This window comes from Stegodyphus dumicola, chromosome 1 (assembly GCF_044657685.1).
Source record: "Stegodyphus dumicola isolate Sdum_Otavi_A_Nest chromosome 1, ASM4465768v1".
Taxonomy (NCBI): domain Eukaryota; kingdom Metazoa; phylum Arthropoda; class Arachnida; order Araneae; family Eresidae; genus Stegodyphus; species Stegodyphus dumicola.
Genome location: NC_140768.1, coordinates 267,618,541 through 267,644,683, shown reverse-complemented (window position 1 = coordinate 267,644,683; position 26,143 = coordinate 267,618,541). Strand labels below are relative to the sequence as shown.

Here is a 26,143-nt window from a genome sequence, read left to right as displayed (position 1 = left end):
TGCTTCCTTAATTACTTTACTAGCTGGCAATTAATAAGTAAAGATGTGATAAACATTTTACAATTGGAAATTGCAAACATTTATTGTAGTTCTCTCTGATTATGCACACCAAGTTAAAATAAAACTAAAATGTTTACCTATTTATTCTTGCAAATTTCAAGAACAAATGCAAGGTTGTCTTGCAACTTCAGAGCTGATTCCCCCATTTCCAGTATTAAGACCAGCATTGAGTTTGCTATAACTGCAAGAATTCAGTAACTGCTAGGTATAGTCGCTTAACTAAGCTATTTTAACATTTTTTACCAATATTAACTTTATAAGGCATTTTCTTCCTCCTTGCAGCATGCATTCGTGGTGTAAGGCAGCACACTAATTGTCGAGGTTCAGTTTCGAGTTCCGGTGAGGGCACTGCACATTTTTCAAGTCTCCTGCAACTTGAATGAGCTTATTACTTTACAAGCCTGACGACTATTCCTACTTAGTTGAATTATATAAGTTATTCCACTGTGCGAGAAACTTGATATAAAATAATTATACCTTTGTCTCCTCTCTTTAGGATCGTATTAAATTCGCTAGTAGTTAAATTAATTCTGTGTTATAGGAAGTTATGAATTTTAGAAATTAAGTATTGGAATTTGCAAGAACTTTTCCAGTGATCAATCACTACGAGTGTTAAATTCTCGGTGTAGCAGAGAAATATAGCGGAGAAAACAACTCAAGGCGAAAGCATTGTCGTAATTGTAAGAAATCATCGCAAGAGAAAATAAACTAAGGAGGAAACATCGCAGCACTAAAGTAATCGTAGTATGAAATTCTATCGCCGAAAAAAAAGATTAAAAACATCGCAGTTTCTAAACATCACTGTAGAAAATATTGCGGTTAAAAATAAGGCAACTGCAAATCATCACATGGCGATGGGATCGCAGACACGTGTTTTTCAGGCTTTGAATGTTCTAAATGATTTATAAGCGCAGGAAGGTATGAGAAATACTTTTATTCCTATATTTTATATTTTTGAAATAAATGAATTAAAATAATTAAATTAATTAAATAATTTTTTGCTAAAAAGCAAGAAGGAAATTTAAGCATTAAAAAACTGAAAATGAGTAGAAAATTAATGCTACGCATTTAAGTTAATAGAATTTTAACTTTTGTAATTATTTAATGAAACTCTTTTACATTCTAGGAAATACTGGTTCGTTTTAGGAAGATAGTCAGGAAAAGGATTGTCTGCAATCACATATTATTTCTGAAAAAACTGAAAATGAGTAGAAAATTAATGCTACGCATATATTTGTTTTTGACGAGTGGCTTTATGTAAATGACTTGATTTCGGACAGAAGCCATAAGAAACAACAACTATATTATTTCACACTAAACTTGGATTAAAGTTGAGATGAAAGAACAAGTAATAAGGATATTGCTATATAATAAAATTAAAGCTGATATTTTGCAAATACTTTGCATCATATTGTTGTTGCCGCTAATCTTACTTGTCTAACATAATCAGAACTAGTCCACGAATTTCATTTTGGCATCGAATTCATGAATTAGATCTGTCGTCGACATTAACTTTGAGTGCTGTATAGGTCACAATACAATTTTACCCATCTCCGCCCCAATTTTGAGACAGGCCTCGCCAGGAGACGGCTCAGAGACAGTTCCACAATTTTACAATTGAGATAAATTTTACAATAGATAAATTTTATCACTGTTTGTGTTCAACTGTGAAGCGAGTAAATTAGTTGACTTTCAATTTTTTAAATTTATTTTGGAAGAAAACCAATATACAGTTTGTAGCTTAAAAAGAGATGAGCTAAGAAGTTACCCAAATGTGACAACCCAAGTAGCACATGACGTTGCAAACTGGTCCGAGAGGTTGCAAAGTGGTCGTAGTAACGTTTACGACGTCTTTACAACGTTGCTAAGACGCAAAATATTTGCCGTTGCATTTTTCCAATTTATCGACGTCGCTGAAACGTCATGATATGACCGCTTTTAGACGTGGTCGTTCTAGCATTTTTTCATAGTTTATCAGCGTTACTTTTAGAATGAGGAAAGAAGAAATTGCTTTTCAAGAATCTGAAATCCGCATAAGATTTACTTTGTAATGTTTCATTACTTTATTTCATCTAAATATATTCATTTAAGGAAATATAAATTTAATATAAACACTTTTAATTTATTAAATTTAATTAGTACTAAAAATACGTGCTAAATTATTGTTTAAAATTTTGTTAAAATAATTAATACTTAAAATATTTTGTATAAATATTATAGCAAAATATTTAAAAATGAAACTAATGTATAGAGTAAGTTATTAAGTTATGTATTTTATATATTTTAAAAAATCGTATATCCGAAATCAATGCAAATCACACGTTAGTAATTATTTCACTGCTGAAATATGACTTTATTTTCGAAGTAAGGACGAATTTATTTGAATTAATATGCTGACATAATATGAAACATTTTATCGCATAGAGTGCAAAAAGTACAACTTTCGCGAAGATATGATTGTGCGTGAAGATGTATTCACGGATAAAAATGGAGCAATTTTAAGAATTCCGAGAAAACGCCCAATGTTAAAAGGCGATGCATATCCATTCATATTTAACGGCTGTTCGATATATAAGACGGAAGACTCACCGACAGTCTGCAAAAGCAGAATAGGAAAGTTAATGGAAAAGGAGAAAGAAATATTAACACTTTTCATGGGAAAAGGCAAAATTAATGACTTGATAAATTACTAATAAGTGTTGACATCAAAATTAGAGAAACTGTGAACAAAAATACGAAATTCATTACCTATTCTAATGAACTGTTTGTTATGTTTTTACGTTTTTGTCCATCTCCACAAATTTCAAATGCATTCAAAAATGCTTGGTTTAATCCTAGTATACTGTACACTCGGGATTCGGCGACATTGGCATTACAAATGTTTTAGCGAGCCCGATAAATATTTTTTGTAAATATAATCTTGTGAACATTGTTCGTAATTCTATTCAGTTGAAATAATTCTTCTAGGCCATATACATTGTTTGTGATGATCTGCTCTATAAGACGACACCAAAATATTGAATTTTGGATACATCGTGGAAAAAATATCACATGCAACGTGCTACAATCCTCCATAGAGTGAACTAGTGTTCTGTTTTGGTGTTTTATGTTTCCGGTGATTAAAATTAAATAGTGGTGTTGTCAATATTCAGTGGCTCCAGCGGTGCAATATTTGGATACACGGATATATGCTCGAAAAAATAGTGTTAAGGAAACATTAGCATTACTATGAAATATTGTAATATATAATTATGTGATATTTAATTGTGTAATATTAAAAAACACTAAATACAAATATTGGTTGCAAACTGCAGGTTTATTACTTTTCGTTTGGTATCTATTCTTCCAAATACTGTGTAATTCGCGTTTTTTAAATATTGCCGTAATTGTATGTTTGTTAGATTATCTCAAATGAATGTTTGAAATTAGGTTTTATTCTTTATTAAATTTAAAGTATATTCTATTTTCTTTGCTTACTTTTTATGTGCTTGTGATAACAAGGAAATTCAAAATAAAAAGAAACAAAACATTTCAATGTGTGCTATTTAACGAAGAGCTTAACGTACTTAGCGTACTATCGTATACTATATTCTTTAAATTATTTCTGTACAGTATTAAAAGGAACGTTATTGATTATAAAAAGTGTATGAAATGATTATTGTAGTCTACCACTATTTCTAAAATGTAGAAACCAAAAGTAAGTAAATACATTTACATATAATCGAAAGAAATGGTTTTAAGAATCATCAGCACTACTAGTAAATACCGCAATCCATAATTATTGCGCTTTTAATTGCTTACTATTTAAAAAACTCAAATAATTTTTAATTAATTGGATATTTAATTCTGTACGTTCCTTCTGCTATTTATACTTTTAAACCCTGCTAGTTCATGTTTTTTCTTAAATAGTGCTAATGTTGCTTGTTAGGTTATTATTTTATTCTATGTAGATATGAATATGGGAAGCGTTTTTTTTTTTGGTTACTAGCTTTAGGTATATTTTTGTTGATTTGTATTTGATCACATTTATTAACTACTTTATACAGTCTTTCATTTGCATATCTTGGAGATATAGAAGTTAATGGTTATATTTTTTACTATGAAACGCGAATAAATTTATACCTGAGTTCAAGTAAAATACTGACTATATTTATTACCTTACGCTTCCTAATTTATCCTGACAGCGGCAATTTTCATTGTCTCTGAGATTTATCAGAAATAAATGTGATGATGCTGTTATAATTAGAAACACTCTTTTTTTACACACATATATAGCTTTACTTTTATTTATGTCTACTATTATTGTTACATATTTAAACCACTTTTATAGTTACTCTCACTTACATATTAAAGGATTAAGGAAAAAAAATTATGAATTATTAAATAAAATATTAAATAATCGTAACTTAGAATTTTTACTATTTAAAGTACTGAAAATAATTAATTCTATTATTAATTATTCTCATTTAATCTGAAGAGAAATTAAAAAAATATAGTTTAAAGTACTGATAATAATTAAGGCTATTATTAATTATGGATATTTAGTCTAAAGGGGAAAAAATGTATTATCTTCTAGTTTTCAGGAAATGATAAAAAATTTAAACTTTAGAAAAATAAAAAGAATACAATATTTAAGAAAAGAAGAAAAATACATTAATTATTAAGCTTATTTTCCTTCATAAATCAATATGTAACACAAGGACGTTTTCACAACTGTTGCAAAAAGGTTGAATTTCGCGAACATTTAGACGACCTTAAGACGTCGTGATACGATGCTTTCACAACAAAAATATAACGCGAGAAAGACACAATAACGAGGTCTTTTCAACAATAACCTCAACTGCAAAGACGTAATAAAGACGTCTTTGCAACCGTTGCAAAATAGTGGAGTTTCGTGGACATCTAGGCATCAGACGTCATATATTGCAATGTTTTTGCAACGACATCTGCGACCAGTTTGCAACGTCGTTACGACGTTGCTGTGCTACTTGGGAAAAGTCTGCAGATGTGATACACATGTATTGTAAACAAAACGCTAGCAATTGCCACGTTCCGACTGACGAGTTAGATGGGCTCAACTCAGGGACTGTCGGAGACACCTCTCATCAGAGCAGTAAAATGCTCAGTTGGGAAAAAATCTGGCGATTGTGCCATATAAAAAGTGTTGGAGAAGCAGAAGATAAGCAGTAGAAGCGCATGTCTTATACGGCTGTGCATTATCCTGCTGGATCTGTGAAAGGAACGGCAACACTACGGGATGTAGAATCTCATCGACGTACCACCATGCTCTGAGGGTATCACGGATGACAACTAAAGGAGTCCAGTTATCAAATGAAAAGGCACCCCATACAATAACTCCCAGCTATTGGGTTTGTGGCTTACGACAGTCATCCGACCATTATCGTGGACGTATCCAGACATGTCTTCACTAGTCATCGAGGCTCAAATATCTCTTCGAAATGAATTCTACCAGTCCGTGAGGTCCTAGGTCGAATGCGCTCGTCACCGCTGCATCCGACCCCGATGGTATGCAACGGTGAGGGGCAGTCGACACAATGACATCCGTGACCTCAAACCGCATTTACTGAGTGGCCTATCAGTGGTCCTTGCAGTCACTGCTGTCCGGGTGACACGTCGAGTCATTAATATTTACACAACAAGAGCTGTGAGCTACAACCTGACGATCAATCTAACTTCGCGTCCTGTTGTTGTGTTCTGTAGTCGACATCTACCTGACACTATGTACGACCATAGTTCATAAATTTCTGTCAACATCGACAAATGGTTGCATCGCTCCGAACAAAATGTTTAGAGACCTGCGCTTTGACAATTACGCAGTATCTCAAATGGTGATATCTGCGTATACCGTTTGCGAGGCATTGGTACAGCTTCGATCAATCTAACGATCAATCTAACTTTGCGTCCTGTTGTTGTGTTCTGTAGTCGACATCTACCTGACACTATGTACGACCATAGTTCATAAATTTCTGTCAACATCGACAAATGGTTGCATCGCTCCGAACAAAATGTTTAGAGACCTGCGCTTTGACAATTACGCAGTATCTCAAATGGTGATATCTGCGTATACCGTTTGCGAGGCATTGGTACAGCTTCGATCAATCTAACGATCAATCTAACTTTGCGTCCTGTTGTTGTGTTCTGTAGTCGACATCTACCTGACACTATGTACGACCATAGTTCATAAATTTCTGTCAACATCGACAAATGGTTGCATCGCTTCGAACAAAATGTTTAGAGACCTGCGCTTTGACAATTACGCTGTATCTCAAATGGTGATATCTGCGTATACCGTTTGCGAGGCATTGGTACAGCTTACGAGTATCGACGAAACCACACTAACATGGAAGTTGTGCATTACTATGGAATGTCCTCTGTTTTAACACCATCCGGATGTTCCGTTGCAGTGCGTTGTGTCTACAGCCCTTCGCAGCCAAAAAGTGATCCATTTTCATATTCTGTTATTCTACTGTTCAAATTCTAATATTTTATTGTTCGTATTCTAATATTCTACTGTTATTCTATATTCTTCAGGTTCTTGACAGTACATCTTCATTATTTAATTTCTTTAAATGCAATACAGGGCGATAATATTCGGCGGCAACATTCTGAAAAACGATTCAGACTTTTAAGAGCGATTCAGCGCAAAGTGCCGTTTCGAGACCTTCTGGGTTTAAAGCTCCTTTGGGCTTAAAAAAATATTACTAAGAATTATCAAAAATGTCATTTTGTATTTTGTTTTACTGAAACTCAAACATTTTATTCTTTTTAATTGCATAATCTACATCGAAATAAGATGTGATAAAGGGGAAAAACATTCTGATTGATATGTGTTAAAGAATATTATTATCAATAATTTTAATTAATAAATATATTATTTAACTGTGAAAAATACATATATGGATTACAGGAGAACGGTAACCAAATTATCCAAATTTTGCAAATATCCAGCTAGAGTGTGATCTGAATTAATTCGGTTAATTTACATCTCTTGTAGAGAATACATCTTTTACCATTTTGATAGCAGAAATATTGAGAATTTTGGTTATCCGTTAAGCTAAACTTTAGATTTTCAAGTAAATGAAAGTGTTTTCGGCCGAGCAACTTTCCATTTCAAATCATTCACTCGCATGGCATCATCTTTTCCCCCAGTGTTCGGCGCCAAATCTGATACTTGGCGTTTCTAATCCCCAACCTGGAGCAACCCTGGATTAAAGAGGCCGTTTCTGGAGGCCGCAGATATTGCAGGGGATTACCCGATTTCTTCCACTATCGCTTCGGGACGTTCCATCACTTGGTTGGTTGGTCAGCTGTTAGAATCATCATCCTCTCTGCCTCTATCATCCCTCAGTTGCTCTTGAGCTTCTTTCTCCATCATTTTTTCTCTCCCTCCGGTACTCCAATTGAGAACTGAATGATGCGGATGGAGCAGTTTCTGGAGGATAAGGAAGAAAAGAGACTGAACTTGTAAGAGCCGAAAATATACGGTGCTGTTCGTGTAAAAGGAAAGATAATAAAAAATGTCTCGTAAGGTAGACTGCTTTCTAAATCCTTGCATGAGCTAAAAGAATATAGCTGCATTTAAAACATTTGACAAATAGTTTACTATTTAGTTTATTGGTAGTTTATTACTACTACACTTTTAATACCACGTTTATTCTGCTTCATTTTGCTTACCGATTTCAATATTAGATGGTATTTTTTAAATGGGTAAGCAAAAAAAAATGAAGAAATTGGGAATAATATTGTATTCAGTTTATCTGTTCATGCAAAATAGTTAGATTACAATCAGATTACAAGTTGGTCGTACGTATAAGATGATCCTATAATTTTCGAGGTATTTCGACGTAAAGTGCCTCGTAAAACGAAAAACATGCATGAAGCCGACCTGCCATGCATGCGATAAATGCATTGGTCTATAAGAGAAATAACTCTGTTGCACAGATCACAAAATTTGTAACTAAATATTTGTTTTCCTAATTAGTGCTAAATTTACATAATGCACTTTTATGTATTAGGATTCGCATTTAAAACTGTATAATTTTCAATAAAAGATATTTTAAGGGAAAAACAGGATATTAGGTTACAATGTAATAACTTGATATACATACAATGCGAAATGCAAGGTATTCGTTGAATTCTGCACTTATAACTGAGTCCTCATTTAATGCATTCCGTGGATTCATTTGTCTGGAAACTTGCCCATTGTTTGTAAAAAGTGTAAATTACCTTACTGCAGAAGAAGTGAAGTGGAAGATTTGTACAGTCATTAAATCATTAAATTAATTTTGATGCAGGAGATATGAAAAATGAGTATTGCCCTCCCCGGAACCTCTCGAATACGCGCCGAGTCTGCTAACCGTTACACCAGGAAGACACGCTGAAAGAAGGAGAAAATAACCTTATGTATTTTCCTTTTAAAGGGCGAATCGGGATTAGGGGAGCCAATCGCTGAAGAATCATCATCTACCACCTTTTAGTTCGGGCGCCACTGGAGAATAATTAGGATATTTTTATGAGAAAGACATGAAAAATTGAGCAATGCCCTTGCCGGGTCTCGAGCCTGGACCTCTCAAATACGCACCGAGTGTGCTAACCGATACTCCAGGAAAGCGTCATGAAAGGAGGAGAAAATAGTAGAATCGAGTTTAATTGATAGTGGTAAAATATGGAAGTTAAGTAGATAATTCCTCCTTTTAGCATTAGAGGCTACTAGGATTTCATGATGATCTGAGCGCTATCGTTCTGGAGATTGCGATCTGCTGTGGAAGGAGTTGATCTGACATAAGCTTACTAAATTACCATTTAAGGGGAATACGCTTTGCTACAGTAAAATATTTGAAAAAATTGAAAAGTTATTGTTTATGGCAAATGCACAAAAATTAATATTTATTTTTACAATAAAATATAAAAGTAAAACAAATTGTACATTTACCAACCTGGAGTTGCTGAGCTGCCAGTCTGGTGTTGCATGAAGGAGCTTTTGTTTCGTATGTGCCTGAGCCTTTCTGCACTGTGTGTTTAGTGGTTTTGATTAGTAGTGCAAGTAGTGACGTCTGCCCTATGGCTAGGCGCAAACTCGAGTTCCAAAAAAGCTATAAAAGTACTTAAAGTACCGTTGCGCTGACAGTATTTTGAGAGACTTGTAAAAAAAAGTTGGAAATCTTTGGATCCATCCTCCGAGGTGCTCTACAACAAAACTGAGATGGAGCTGACTAAACTTTTACATCATCAATAAGGATCCTATAGTGTTGAACAAAGTTAGGCTCAACTTTTGCCCTCTTACCCATTGAATCTCATTCAGGCTGCGTTCAGAACGAAAGGAATAGTTTTCGTAACAACAACAATTGTATTGTAATTTGCCACAAACGGGCTAATGAATGATTAAATCGGAAAAATTTAGTCGGAAAGTTAGCTGAATAAAAAGCAGTCAAGGAAGAGGCATCCAACTTGATTCACTAATAACTATACATGTTAATTAAATATTGTAGGAATAAACTATAAGACAATTTTTATTTACTTAGAAATAAACTATTAGTCGTCTTACATGCCAGTGCTTCTAGAAGACAGATTAAAATTTTTAAGTGCAGAGCCCGTATTTAGGTTGTTGTTGTCTATAGATGGCTCCGAGTCGCAAAAGGGACATTTACGAGGATCCCTGAGTCTGATGTAAAGTGATCAGCATTGAGGCAATCGTATCCTATCGAAAGAAGGAATGATGCCACAACTGTTGCACGAGGAAAATCAAGGATATTCTTTCTTTTATCCAGAATACATTGCCAAGTCTTTCCCCTAACTTCTATGCAGACATTTGAATTATGAATATTGATAGATACCATATACGTCATCCAAGTCAAATGAAAGTTCATAAAATTTTATTTTATTTTTTTGCTGCCAGTTGTTCTTTATTTGCCAGAAAATCTGCACCCTCATTTCCCTGTACTTCACAATGCCCTGGAACCCACTGTAGACAGTAGCTAATGTAGTTTTTATAGTAACCAAAATAATAATTAAAATATAATTTTGGTTATTTATATTAATGCTGCATTTTGAATTCAGTCCAAGTTCATAGATACTGATGACGCCCCGGAATTTAGAGAAGGATTTTTCTGCTTTTTAAAAAAATAAATAAACATAACTAGAAAAATTTGCGTAACGTTTAAATTCCATATTTCTGCTTTCAAGCAGCCCACCGGCGACCGAGAGGTAAAATATTTGAGAACTGCCAGTTCGATCCAAGGCTGACTGGTGAACAGGCTGACTGCATTGGCGTTAAGGTTTTTCTCTATGGGTGATGTGTATACGAGCAAGCTTCTCTCATAAAGCCCTCCACGAAAGCATCCGTCCTCTTAGATAGCACTTGAGTGTTTTGTCATAATCAAATAAAACAAACTTGTTTTTAAGGGGCTAGCTACTACTGGAAGGCTGTTTAGTAAAACCAATGCCACACCAGTTGAGATAACTACTTAATATTTTCAATCTGTCTCCAGTGGATCTATTTGTTGTCTTATCTTCCGCTTGTGTAAATGTACTGTGCGCGCACAAAATAATAAGCACTTAGGGAACTTTCTTAATGCACAATTAATTATTACTTATTTTATGAAAATAAGATTGAATATTAGCATGAAATTATTATAGCTAAAACTATGGATATGCATCTTTATTAATTTACTGAATATCCAAATCAGAAGAAAGGACCAGAAGAATTAAATATGAACGAGCATTATGCTTCGCCTACATGCTTAATTCTAAATAAATTTATTAATTATTAAACATGTTTCAAAGATGTCATTTAGATAAATATCAGAGTTGGCAGATGTCTAGTAGCCCAGGAGACGTTCAGTCGCTGTTGGATTTCAAAGATTTAATTTTTCCGCAAAACGTCATCACAATGAAGAAGGGTACTTATGTATTAACGCCACCGCAGCAGAAGTTGCGCTGATGCGCCAATAAAGAGCAATCCTTTTGTTCGCACGCTGTTATCTTTTGGTTTCCTTTTTGCCTTTTGTTTGCTGATTTTTGACGCCATTTTTTAGTACGAAAATGCATCTTTGGGATTTGCTAAACACAGAAGAAAATGCAATTTTATTTTTTCAGAAGCGAAATGTTTTACAAAAAAAAAAAAAGTACCAATTTGCATGATATGAAACTATATTTTGGTAAACGTACGTTTTGGAAATGTAATTTAAGACAGTGTGATCAGCAAGTGGGACTTAGAACTGGTTTGAAGGAAGCAGAATTCTATTTTGTTCAGCTTTGAGATCGAGGAGTTGGCGTTGATTAAATTTCGTGAAAAGCAACTTGATTTATCGGATAAAACTGTTATAGATTGGAACAATTACATGCGTGAATTATGTGCGCCGGGAATAGAACCATGGACCTCTGGAATAATAGCCCAGCGTGCAGAACCACTACACTAGGAAGGCGGGAGAAACACCTTATATATTCCCCTTTTTAAGGGGCGACTGGGGTTTTAAGGGACCCAATCGCCAAATCCTGGGTGTGGAGAATCCTCATTCTTTTAGTTTGGGCACCACTGTAGAGACATTAGGATTTTTTGGAAGCAGGAAAGATGAAAAATTAGCAATCGCCTTCGCCGGGAATCGAACCACAGACCTCTGGAATACGGGCCCAGCGTGCAGAACCACTGCACTACGAAGGCACGCTAGGAAAGTGGAGAAATATCTTATAACTGTTCCCAATAGAACTGGCTCTACCCTTCTTAAAAAATTATTGAAAACATTGCAGATGGTAGCACAATTTATTCTGACAGGTGGAAAGGTTACCAAACAAATAGAATAGAAAAAGAAGGATTCCTACATGCTAAAGTTAATCATAAAAACAATTTTATTAATCCTGATACAGGAGTTCATACACAAACAGTTGAGAGAATGTGGGGCAGTACTAAATGGAGGAACAAGAGAAATAGAGGTACAGCGAGACATCATTTAGAATCTTATTTAGCAGAGTTCATATTGCGAAACCATCAGGTCAAAGAAAATACAGACTGTTTGGAATCTATTTTAAACTCTATATCGGCCCATTTTCCACAGAAATCTGATTGACTACTTTGATTTTAAATAAAGTGTTTTGATTTTTGAAAGTGTTTTGATTTTAAATAAAATGCTTTGACTTATGATTTGTCTCAAAAATTTTAGGTGTAGATTGGCGGCACTTAAAAACCGCCAAATCTGCAGCTGCTGTGGCGTTAATACGTAAGTAACGGAAGGGTAAGCGATTTATTTTTACAGATGCAATTGATAATTATAGAAAACTTTTAGATACTTCAAAAAGCAAGGTAGTCATATCCAAAGATCAAACTTAAGGTAGTCATATCCAAAATCCATTTCTTTTCTTTATAGGCAACACGAAATCTTTATATTATGGCAAGGCAACTTATATGTAACCTTTTAGCAGCCACAAAAAAAAAAAAAAAAAAAAAAAAAAAGTAAAATTACTGCTTATCTGAATCTTCAAGAAGGTTTGTCCAGACATTGCGTTTGATGCTTAAGGATGGAAATGTTAATTATAGAAAACCTTAAGGTAGTCGAAAGTTCAAGGTAGTTTTATATAAAGACAAAACATAAGGTTGTCATATCCAAAGTTCACTTCCTTTCTATATAGACGGCATGAAATCTTTATGTTACTGCAAGGCAACTTATATAGGACCTATTAGCAGCCACAAGAAAAAGTAAAATTACTGCTTAAGTGATGTCATAAGTTTTCAATGATAAGTAAATAAAAAGTATTTATGCATAACTGGTTTAAATTCAATATCAATGTATAAAGAGTATTAAATTTGATTAAGAATTAAATCACATTCTCTCAACTGTTTGTGTATGAACCCCTGTATCAGGATCAATAAAATTGTTTTTATGATTAACTTTAGCATGTAGGAATCCTTCGTTTTCTATTCTATTTGTTTGGTAAACTTTCCAACTATCAGAATAAACTGTGCTACCATCTGCAATGTTTTCAATAACCTTTTCAAGAAGGGTAGAGCCAGTTCTATTATATGATATAATGATTGAACAGTTATAAGATATTTATAAATAAATTAGATAAAGTTTTAAACTGCTTTCTTTGTGAAAAAAATTAAGGGAGAAATGAATTAATGTTCAGTATGTCGGCGGCCGTCAGTCATCAATAATATGACAATGTTGTGAACAGTACCGTACAGCATATCTGTAGGTATGGTGAGAAACTGCCTTCGCACGTTGTCTTTTAACATCCCTAATGAGGTTAATTTAGAAGTCAAACAACAAAAATCAGCGTTATATTTTCAAATTTCACAAGACTAGTTTCGATGGTTTTACCGAACCATCATCCTCAGCTGCAAAAGCACAAATGAGCGAGATATGATATAATGATAAGATAAGAAAGCCTGTACAAGATCTCCTAATTTGCTTCCAAGTTATTTCTATCGCATCAATAGATTTATATCCATTTTTAGACGTACGTATATCCCCGCAATATTTACGTATCAGTAAACGATGTTTTAGTATTTGGTTAACACTGAGAAGTGACTACGATGTGTTCCGGGATTATTAAGATATAAATCAGTAGGGGCTTTCGAATTTGATTTTTGCTGTTGTGCTTCGTCATCACCGTTAAGTGCAAGAGAAAAACAAGTACAGTTTGGGTAGCGTGCCTGTATTACAAGAGTTTTGAAGTTCTAAAAATAGAACGATGTCCTAAAAAGTACTCTCTTCTAAGGCCTGATATAAATAAATATCTAAATGTAATAGAAATAGCCATAATATATGCTGCATTACTTAAGATTATACTCTCCTTATAGTGAATCTGTACTTTTCCATTCCAAGCAAAGTACCACTTTTAGTTTATCATATATGCTCAAAATCTAATTTGCTGCCCTCATTCATGATCGTATACGCATCGCAAATACCTATACGAGTTTTATTACCAAATTTGTGAATATTGTTTCATGAAAAACATTTTAAAGTTTCAAGTAAAGTACCACCTCCGGCTTATCAGTTTTAGCCAAAATCTAATATGTGCATCTAATCTGACATGTTTATCTCCCATTGCCATAAATGTCTTGAATACTGAAATTGACAAGTTGTACGGTATAATTTAATAAAGTGTTTTAGTAAAAACTGTTATGGGGCTCAGGTAAAGTGCCATTTCCTACTGTTCAATTTTACGCAAAATTGAATGAACTTTTTATGTGAATACTGAAAGCTTAACTACGGTAAATAATTTTTGGAAGTTTCATTTTAGAGTTAGCATAGACAAAAAATATTCGGCAAACGAACAGACAAACAAACATCATTGAAAAAATAGTAAAAACATGTTGTGGGACATTCGTTCGTACTTATTCACTAGAAATTCACTACCTAAATTTCGAACCGGCACTATCACTTCCATTACCTACGCATATAAGATATCAGGAGGTTAAAAATAAAAGAGTAATTTTATCCGACTAAAAGTAGTAATAAATTAGCCCATTCTAATTATAATCTAATAAATTATCAGATTCTACATTACATAAATTAGTAGATTAGCTGATTAGCGGCTAGTAATAAATTAGCAGATTCTCATCGGCGAGGGAAAGAGCGGTATAGGAATATTCTTTATATTAATGTAACAAGCTTTTAATATAGTTATGAGATGCTGAAGAAAGTCTTCGATAGCAATGTAAGACCTATCTCTGTTATTCCACATAAACTAAATTAGATCCTACAATGAACCTGGCGAATTCTCGCACAGGCGTGAATAAATTACCAGCACAGAAGAAAGGGTGAAAAATAACCCTTTATTAATTCAAACTAATTTAACAGAAAGACACGGACTTCGTGCGTTACAAAATCACCGTCCACTTGCGATGGGAATTAAAACGTAGAATATAACACAAGTCAAACCTGAAAGAAATAGTGCAAGAACGCACTTAAATTTACGCCTACAGAAATCTAACCGGCGTGATACTAATCTGATATGGCCAAGAGGCTTACTAGCGTGACCACGAAATAGCAACGAAACGTGCGCTTGGCTAGCGAAACACGCTCTGAATATACTGAGATATTCACACGTTTAAATAGCACTTCACTTAACTTTAAATTTACATCCTGGAGAGAGAATGTGAGGGGAAGATGAGAAGTTAAGAACAGGAAAACTTAAAATAAATTTGTTATGCAAAATAAGGAAAACCCTACAGCAAGGTCTTAGTTTCAGTAATGACATAAAACAGTTGATGCGTTAGAGGTATGAATTTAGTCACATATTTTTTTTTTCAAATACAAATGCTACTGAAGCTCTTGCAGCTACGTTAAATGTTATATTAAGTATGTTAAAATTCGGCGAAGATTTTTCAATTTTATTCTCTGTGTCGAATTATTTTAAATTTATATTTTGGCTTCTTCGTAATCTAGTCTTTTTAATCCTCATTACTATCATTAAAAAATGGAATTGTTTTCATTTGCAGTATACATGTTTACGATTCTTACATATCATTATAGCTAATTGAAAACAACTAGATAACTCGTCAAAAGTGAAATTGTTTTAAAGTTTCAACCGGTGAAAAAAGAGTTTTTAACTTTAAGCATATTTCTCTTAGCTGATCATATCTGCAAAACTCGATATGCAAATTTAAAAAACCACCATTAAACACCCCGCCTCATCACATAAAATCAAACAAACTTTTATTGCCTCCCTTTCAGTAGCATCCTCAATCTGTAGCGAGCAGGGGATAAGAAGTTTCAACTGTGCCGTACTGAAACTAGCGCCCCACGAAGCGAACAAACCATAGGATGACTTCAATTTAATTAATCGGTTTGTCCCCCTCCGCTTCAGCGCCTATTTGACTTCCCCTACCAATCTATTCTCTGCATCCATCCCGGCTCTGCGATTCACGTTTTAAATGGAAGTAGTTCGGCCATCAAACCGCAGAAGGTAGCCGCTCTTTCAGGCCCTCTATTTCCCCTTCAATGCAATGCCCCCTCCATGAGTCCTCGATAGTCCCCATAAGACTAGAGAACTGGGCCCAATCCAGTCACCATCTGTTAGGATTAATAAAATGAATGGGTTACCACATGTGGCGGATTCTCGCTTACTTGATCTTTGAGAATGAAGCCATAGTTTAATAAGTAAACAATGGGGGGGAGCTTGCATTAATTAGCTATCATTTTGCGTTTCTGAATGATTGTCACACCAAAACGAACATGTGTAATATATTGATGTATTTAATTAAAAAAAATTATTACGCTCTGATGGGTAGGACGTGCAGTAGGTATCTATTATAATTCTTCCCAATGTAGCCTCTGTTCGGATAAACAAAGCTATAGAGCGTATTGTAAGGCGTGCACAAATGAGTATTCTATAGCAAAGAACGTAATTCTAAGGCGTTAGAAACACCATTTGCTGATTACAATAACGTCATAAATGTTAATGAAAGTTACCTACTAGCTAAATTATAAATAACATAAATGAGATATACATCAGTTAGGGTGGTTACTATAAAGAATTATGATTAATTTTACTTTTAAATCACTTAGATATTTATAGAATAGAAAGAGAGAAAGACGTCACAGCAAAAAATAAAAATAAATAAATTAAAATTAAAAAAAAATTAATTTTTGTGTTTTTTGGCGGAGGAGGAGAGACTCCTGAAGAAGAGGAAACTATGTTAGTTTTATTCTTAGACCGTAGAAGTTTTTATCGAAATTGAATGTCAATTTAAGATCTCTTTTCCGGCCTAATTTTTAATTCAGAAACCATAGTGCTTTAAATTAGTTTTGGAGACTGTTCTCTTTAAGAAAATTTAAGTAATGGATTTTATTCAAGGAATTTATTTCTACGTAGTCATAGCCGATGGATATCTAACTTTTATTATAAAGTGTAAATTTATGACTGAGTACGACTGAGGTCTAAGAAAGTTAATACCTTGTTAATAAAAATAAATGAGCTACGCTTAATCCAGTATATTTTATAATACATACTGTTAAACTTGAAAATATGATGTAAATAGGACTTTCAAAACAAAATTCTGCTTAACTGCTGCTAAGATTGATATAAAGTAATTATGTAGTTAGGTTAAATTATAATTAAAAGGCAAAGATGAATATAAAAATTTGAAATTTTATCAAATTATTAAACATAATTTATAACATAATAAAGTTAGTGGAATCTCTGAAATTAACCTGGACTAAAGTTATGAAAAACGAAAGAAAAATATAAAAAAAATTACAAATGCAAACTATAAATACAACTTGGAAAAAGCCATTTTATCACTGTCAGATTCAAACCTTTTCAACAGATGGAAGAATCTTCACATCGATACTACTGCTTTTTATGGCATTATCAGTTATCTTTCTTTTCGCTTCAATTAGCTAAGGCACTGAAATTAATTTTTTAAAATTTATTTGTGCCTCTGAAAAGTAAAAACGCCTTCTCTACATAACCAGTTTACCTATACAAAAGTAAACCTAATGTATTAATATTCAAATAGAAATTCAAGAATCAAATTTTCGTGAAGCATTTGAAAAATGGCTAAATTGTCAGAAGGAAATTCTATAAACGAAAATCTAACGGAAAAAATGGGAATGTTTACAACCTGGAATAAATTCAATTAAATTTTCATCTAATTCAATCCATTTCGCGTCAGTGTCCAAAATAATTAATGAAATAAGCCACGAAAAAATCAGTACTTCCTCCCAAGCTGAAAACTCAGTCAACCTTTTGCAACGGTTATTAATTCTTATTCTAGTTCATTTGAACCATAAACAACAGCTACAAGAATTTTGAATTTAATCTTAAGTTTTGATTAAAAGAAGTATTAGCCAGTGCTTTCTAAATCATGAATCCAGAGATGGTCCTTTAAACTAAAATCAACGGAAAGATTTTGTTCTTTTTATTTTTCAGAAAATCTTTTAAATTCTTGAGTTGTGAACGATTCTTTTTGACGTTTAATTTATCTTTAATTTATCATTTATTAGTAAAGACTTGTTTCTTCTTTTGAACTATTGTGCTAATGTAATGCTCTATTTTTTCTCGACAGAAGCTTCTAGAAACCATTCTTATATATATTTAAAGGTTAATCCTAGTGAACGATCTAGTTTCTTAAACTGGATACAAGGCAATATTTTAAATACTTGCTTAAATTTTGTGTTAAAATCGGCAACTGAAATATAAGTATTTATTTATCAAATATATTAAAGTTTTAAAAGGAAAAACGAATTGAGTTTGCATGAAATTTTATTGCTGATGTTTTCAAGAGTACATACATTCATTTCCATGAGTTCTGAGCATTTTTGCATCAAATATTTTCATACCGATATTAGACTTTTAGATACTATAAGTTAATAAGCGTTTTATTATTTTGTGCTTATGAATTTGGAGAATTTGCATTATTTATAAAGGATTAAATAGTTTAATATGTTAAGACATTTGAATAATTAATTAGCATTAACTGTATAGATATGTATCTTTAGGTATAATTTATGACTTTAAATTACACTGATTTGAATTTCAAATACACAATTTTTGTTTAAAATTAAAAATATAAATCTATGGTAATATTTATGAATATTGAGTTTTCGTTTGCATTAGTTTTCCCATTTTTTGATACTCACGAACTGCGTATTTTCCTTGTAGTAATGTACTAAATAACTACAAATATACGACAAGTAATTTTTTTATTTAAGATATCATTTTAAGGAGAAGAAACTTATAATTGTTGTTTATACTAAATATTTCTATCTCCTCAAAATTTTATTGCAGATTTTTCATTTAAAATACAATGCATACAATACAGGATAAATTTTATTTTTGAATTAAGACTCAGTTTCAAGATCTATATCTTGTTTTTTATATTAATAACTTTTAAGTCTGAAATTCGGAAAAAATCATTAAAATATAATAAAGATATCTTTTTTGTTTCTAGTGGTTAAGTTACTCATCGGGTGCATAAACTTGGAATAACCTGGTAAGGCTGTATTCAGGAATACAAGTAACTCATGCAACGTATCAGTGATCGTATAACATTAACTATGTATGTGCATATGCATTAAAACGGTTTACCATCCCATCGTAATAATACATTTATAATATATATTAAAATATTTAGTGTTTCTTACAATTCCGTAATTGTTTTATGCTATATTTTTAATCGGCTTTTACAACTTTCTCAGCCATATACAATTTCACAGACTATACATTTATCCGAATGTGTAGGCAATATCCAATATTCCTCCTATCTTATTATGATGTATGCCACCAGAACATGAAATATCGATAATACAACATGTAAAGCATTAACATTTTGCTACTCTTTTGGCGGAAACTGGCTCTTGTTTTGGCGACAAAAATCAGGTATCATTTCACCCTTCCAAATGGTAACCTAGAGCACGCTACATTGTGGGTTGAAGGACAGATGCCCCGGTTCTCCAGCAATACAAAATAGAATTTAACAGCAAATAAGTGAGATCATCCCAAGCACAGCCTGAATCAATCAACACGTCAGTCCGGTGGATTGATACAGTTAACAGGTTTCTCCCGGAATTGGCTGGTGTGATTGGTAACTCACATTATCGGATTTTGGGTCCCAGGCCCTTTGCTTATAAGCCAACCGGAAAGAATCACTTGAAATTAACCTATTCTGAATCCTAAGCCGTCAAAGGCGATTGAGAAGTAGTGAAAATTAGATTCAAATAAGGGGAAGGTATTACATGGGCGCTTGATCACCTGTTACTATGATGAACAGAAACTCAACATGTATGTTAGAAACCCTACAGCTGTAATTTTTGTTCATTCTTAGCAAGAGATTAAAAGTTTTCTTTTAGTTCTTGAAATAATGTCATTCTGAAATTACACTCGTAAAATTCATATAGAAATTGGCTTTCATTAAATAAATGCACACTTAATAATGCACTTAAAATGTTAGATGCCTTGATTAAAATTGATTTTTACTCAAATATTAATAAATAGAATCATTTTAATATTAATGAATAGAAACTGTAGAAAACTGGACTTAACATAAACAAGATAGTTTTTAAAATTAGAAAGAAAAAGCAACTTTTCGTAGATTTTAAATAAAGCTATATCGATTTCAAAGGTAAAAATTCCTACCTCTTCTGAAAGCCTTGAATTTTGAATAAGTTGTAAACCATAACCTTCTTCGTTAATGAGAGAATTCCCGGTAGCAGGACCTATTCTTGTTTTCGAACTTCTATCAAAATTTGAATCAATTGTTGCAAAGTAAATTGGTGTTTTCTTTCGCATTACATTGATTTCAGAAGATTTGCAGTTATGAATAATGTTACTTTATAATTAAATTTCAAAATATTTGCATAATTAAAGTAGCTAAAATTTATGAAGAAGTAATTCAACTTAGTGTTCTCGTGGCTAATATTTTTAGTGTAATTTATTTATAATTAAAGAACATACGTTGAAAATAATCAATATGTTAATAGGGACCATTATAGGTTGTAAAAGGTACACTTTGTAAAAGTTATACTACGTTATAGGATTAGGTCACCTGATACGTATGAGAAGGAAATATTAAAATATATGCTGGCGAATATTTTCATTTTCTTCCAGTAAGCGTGTCCTTTTTTAATGCATCAAGCAATTTAATAAAGTTTTCATTACTTTCTGAGATTTGAAATCTTGCAAAATTATGATTTTAAAATCTAAAGCTTTTCCTGTTTCGTATTCTGAATTAAGGACGTTGCATTAAGGGAGTTTACTTTATATTACATAACTGACATTTAAGTAAAAGGCGATACAGAAAGCTTCGTTTAAAAGAAATCTAATGGAGGGACTTTCTTTTTTGTTTTATTTCAATGAAATCTTTATCATTGAGTCTAAATAAGGCATCTTTATCGTAGGGTCTCCGTTTTAACTTAACAAGTTAAAGAAGGTTTTCGAATTGTTATTACACATCATTATTTTAAAGTATATGTCATATATAAGGTCATAATAAAATTAAGGATATTTTCTAAACAAGGTAATAATCCCGAATAAAAGAATACGAAGGTCAAATTTCATTACAGCACTGCTTTTGTTTCGTGTATATGCAACACAGATGTACTAGTATTGTTCATACTGCATTGAAGTTCATATAAAATATGTGGGAAAGAAAGCAATATAATTTATTGCAAGAAAAGTAATATAATTAAATTATATCAATAGAAATCAAAATTACTACTTTTTCAGTTTGGTTTGGGTATACTTGAACTTGGGACACCTTGTGTAATTTTAATTTTCATTATTTTATAATTTTAATAATTTAATAAATAAGTAGCCGATAATTTTCGCCGGTTATAGCATACCAAATTGATTTGATTTAATTAAATTTATTTAAAAGTAAAGGATCATTAATAATAAAAAAAATAAAATTTTATGAGGCACCATTATCGTTTACTTGCCTAACATATGTTTTCAAGTTATTTTTTTCTTATTCTTTACTTTGCTTGTAAGATTAAATCGGGTTACCTATTAAACTTCACCTTCCTAATCTTCTGGTGTTTCAGATTAATTCTGGCTGTCATATTTACTAGAAAGATAAAAATTCCAAAGAATGTAGACAATATGTACAACTTAACTAAATGTTATTAATAATCCATATCTTCTAATGCTAAATAAAAACTGACCACTATTGCTTCAAGATAAATGAAATTTAATTATTTAAACACAAAAGTTAATTTTAGAACCTAACTAGCTCGGCTTCAGCCGCCACCGCAGCTTCTAACATATGCTCTAACAAGTACAAAAGACCTTGAAAAATTCATCAAGACCATATTCGGTATACAGGTGGATATATTAGGGAAAATTCAACTTTCGAATGAGTTCTGAATGTTTTTACTCTAAACTAATTGACATTCTGGTGATGTCTGACTGTAGAGAGAAGAGCAAAGAATTAGCGTAAAAATAACAAGTAAGTTAAAATAAATTTTTCTCCCTAATTTATCTTATGCACATATTGGAACATTTTAAGGCATTACATAGTTTAAAAATCTCTTAAATTAATTTCATTCGCTTAGGCAGCATAAGTGAATTAAATAACTGTGAACTAATTTTAATTCTTACTTCTTTAATTTATTATTTTAATGGAATTTGTAAATTAAATTGTTAATTTATAGTTAAATTTGAATAAAATGATAGGTTAAAATAAAAATGCAAAAAATATTATCCCAGCCAATTATATGAAAGATATAGTCTTGAAAATATAAAGAATTTACGCTTTTCGAGAATTTACCAACAATATTTAATTTTGTTTATTCATGAATTTTCCTTCACTGCCTTTCTGTCTCTCATTAAGCATTTAATATGATGATATAAAAATTTCTCTTTGAAAACTTAACAGAATTTGTAAGTGTTTTTGTGTCAATAATTTAGATCTTCTTAACTGCAGTTTTCAGCTGCTTGAAATTTCAAAAATATTTAAAACATCAATAATTTATATAAATTCCTATATTGAGTCGGTATATACATTTATACTGAATCTACGTATTTCGTTTATACGTCTGTACATTTTGCCTAATCCATACATTAATTTGCTAATGTATCCTCCAAATGGCGTTCAGAAAACGAATATTGCTCTAGTTAAAAGTACACATTAGATAATATATTTAAAAATCCAAATACCATTTTAGTGAACATGTGTTGTTTTGTTTGGAGTTTTAAAGCGAAAGGATAAATGTTCAGCCTCAGTGATTATTTTTCCTTATTGTCTTCGTAGTTTTGTAGCAACTTAATAATTTTTTCTACTCAAAAGAAATAATTGCTTCAAATCAAATTTCTTGTAGACAAAATCTCTGCATTGCGCAAATAAATATTGAACATATCTTCAAGTAGTATATTAATTGTTTTAAAACTGGTGATGCCTTTGCTAATAATAATAAAAAAATTCTGACTTCAAATAAGAATTAAACTATTATCTACATTTTAAGGGTAAGAAACAATATAAGTTGATATCTCAGATAAAAATCTTAATCATCATTATATTTATTAGACTGAGTAAGTTCAATTCATAATTACTGAAATGAAGCTATTTTATAACTTAAGTTGAAATGAGTTTGAATGTAAAAACAATATTTTAGTTTAAAAAAATAAATAATTGCATTTTCAAAAACTTCACACAACTGTCTGCATTCATTTATGGAAATACGAAGCTCTTCAAACATTTTGAAACTTTGAAAATAATCAAATATTTATGTCCCACACTGCCAATACGCAACGTGAGCCTTTTTCTTTAAAATGTGTGGGTATTAAAACCTCAGATGTATTTCTCCAGATCCTTCCGACCAATTTCCAGGACATTTCAATCGGTGGCCCCTCCTCATCTATCACGGCTCTCAAGCGATTTGCCGAGCAGGATCAAACTTACGGGCCAATGAGGAAGCAGTATTGGCGGCGCTTCGCCGCCTGTAGTTCAGTCTTTGCGGCATATCACATCGAGCGCTGCCGCGAAACCAACTAACTGTGAGAGGAAGACTTGCTTTTACCGCTGAGGGAGACATGTAGATTCAGGTTTCTTTGACCACGTGATTCAACAGCCTGTTTTGTCAACAGAACTCTATGTTGAGAATATTAAGGTAAGAATTAGTTTATTACTTTGGATACTTCGTTTGTTCCGTATTTATTTATATTTGAAGTTTGAGATGGATAGAAGCGAATGCCGTTATCAGAAATTTTCCTTAAAATTTTCTGTGATTTCTAAATTATGCATTTAATATTTTAGAAATATTCTATGGACATCCCTAAAATATTCTAAATAAGTAATATTCTTAAATTTCCTTTAACATTGTTTTATATAGGTGGACAGCAGAAAATATTGCTCTTGCGTCATAGGAAATTTAGTTATTAAGAACAACATAAATGAATAATTGTATAATTATTCCTATTTATCAATACATTATTTGCATTAATTTCGTATTTGTCAATCATTTATATGTGGATCGCGAAATTCTTCAAAATACTGAGCTTGCTATTAATGTTAAATTTTGCATTAAAATAAACTTTCGAAATTTATATTTATTAATTTTCAAAAGCAAAGACGGATCAAAATGCCGAATGTGACATTTATGAGAAATTTTGCAAAGGAATTACCTTTTTAGCTCGAATGAAATCTACGCTTTGGAAGCTTTAATCTTTTCAGTTTCACGCAGAAAATAGGATTGTATCACTTCTTATGTCATTTTTTAATTTTTAATATCTCTTGTGCATGCACTACTGCTTTGACATTTGACAAAGAAGTTTATCAGGTTTTGTTTACTTTCATATTCTAATTTCACATCAATATTAAGATCAAAAGGAGAACTCATGAATCTTCTTTTCAACTTCTTTCTATCTCTTCTTTAAGTTCAAAATTTCAGGTTATTTCCCCCTTATTTTAAGGAATATTTTAAGCACCAAATTTATACTGTACATTTCATTTGCTAAACGTATATACCAGATCATAATATTAGAATATACATCAGATTATTTCAGTACTTCTCATTTTTGCTTAATTTTACTTTAATTTTACTTGAGGTACTGGTTCATTAAATTAGCGAATGTGGATTTAACGACAGCGCAAAAAACTTACCTTTTAGTAATAAACCAGAAACGTCGTGCTCTTCTTTAAGATTTTTACATTCCAGATATTCGTTACGTTATAAATAATAGTTATTATTACACTCTATAATAAAATAATTAAAAGAGTTGTAAATGCAATAAAATTTTATATTTACAGCTTTCTTTTTAAATGTAAAACATACATGGCACCATTGCTTTGAATGTAAAGCATATAATTTGCTAAAATATGGTGCGAAAATATAATGCTATAGTTTTATTTTATTGATTACAAGAAAACTAATCTTTCGTCCCTTAAAATAATTATTCAAAACTGCAAAATTTACTACTTGAGCAGAGTATTTAGTAATCCCAAATTTATGTGCCATGAAAGCTTGCCATGTTTAGTTTATATTCATAATTATCTGAATAACTTCACAAGTAGTCTGAGTATAAAATGATATCAATAGCACCAATGGCAAGAACTTTCCTTCTCGTACACTCTAAAATGGTGGTTTCAAACTGGCGGCCCGCAGACGGCATTCGGTCTCCAAAGCAATGTTTTACGACTTGGGAAATAATTCCTGTAAAATTTCCTGGAAATAATTTCCTGTAAAATAATTAGAATTATTATGATACTATAATGAAGAAAAATTTAAGATTTGAATGGTCTGGAATCCAGTTTTACGTTATTTTCATTACCAAAAACGATCGTGAGTAATTCTTCTGAAAATATAGAAATTGAAAATCTAATTACTATACACTGCGATATAAATCCTATTCAAACACTTGAAGATGCAAATTTGACTAACTAGTGAGTTGATTCAATTTTTTTCTCAAATAAGAGCATCTATATTCCTCGACTGCATTCCGATGAGATAGTTGAACCGTAATGGTAGCATTTCCTTCCTCCTTCCATCATACCAGAAACGTCTTTTATAAGTCCTTTGGAAAACTTCTAGAGGTTGGAAGGAGCATTCCAACTTATTCCAAATTTTCAATTAGAGTAAGATTTGGCAACTTGAAATACAGTGTAAATATTATAACCTCACTGGAGTACCACGAAAGCAACCAACTGTGGGCCACAAGTTGAATAATAATACCAATTATTATGCTGAAAGGTGACATCATTATTATCAGAAACTACTGATAAATAGGTGTACATGTTCAATTAGTGTATCAGCATATCCTAAGCGTGTTTAGGGATCTTTCTAACGAAATGAGTAATCCTAGGAACGTAAACGCTCCACAGTTAATATTATTGATACAGGTGATATTACACTGCCATCAGCTGCTTAATAAAACCAGTTTGACACAACAGGTTAATTGTTTTGCAACATTTCTGTTACATACACATACACACAACAACACACTTTACCATCAATAGAATGCAACTGGAGCCTCAATTTATCTGAATGCGTGAGATATGTTCAATTCATTATAGTCCAGTGATGGAGGGATTTTACAAATTGCAGCGAACTACGCGCCTCGCAGTAAACAATCGTAATCAATCAAGTTATCGGCTGCTAAATGAAAATTTGAAATGCTTCGACTA

At 32.2% G+C, this 26,143-nt stretch overlaps 1 protein-coding gene across 1 annotated transcript in view; it reads left to right on the top strand.

The window, feature by feature from the left end:
- Nucleotides 1-23,357: 23,357 nt before the first annotated feature.
- LOC118189677 (zinc finger protein 488-like) overlaps nt 23,358-26,143 on the top strand; it is a 92,687-nt gene continuing 89,901 nt past the window's right edge. Inside the window, exon 1 of the mRNA XM_035360336.2 lies at nt 23,358-23,630. The gene's annotated coding sequence lies outside the window, so the exon portion shown is untranslated. The remainder of the gene's footprint in view (nt 23,631-26,143) is intronic.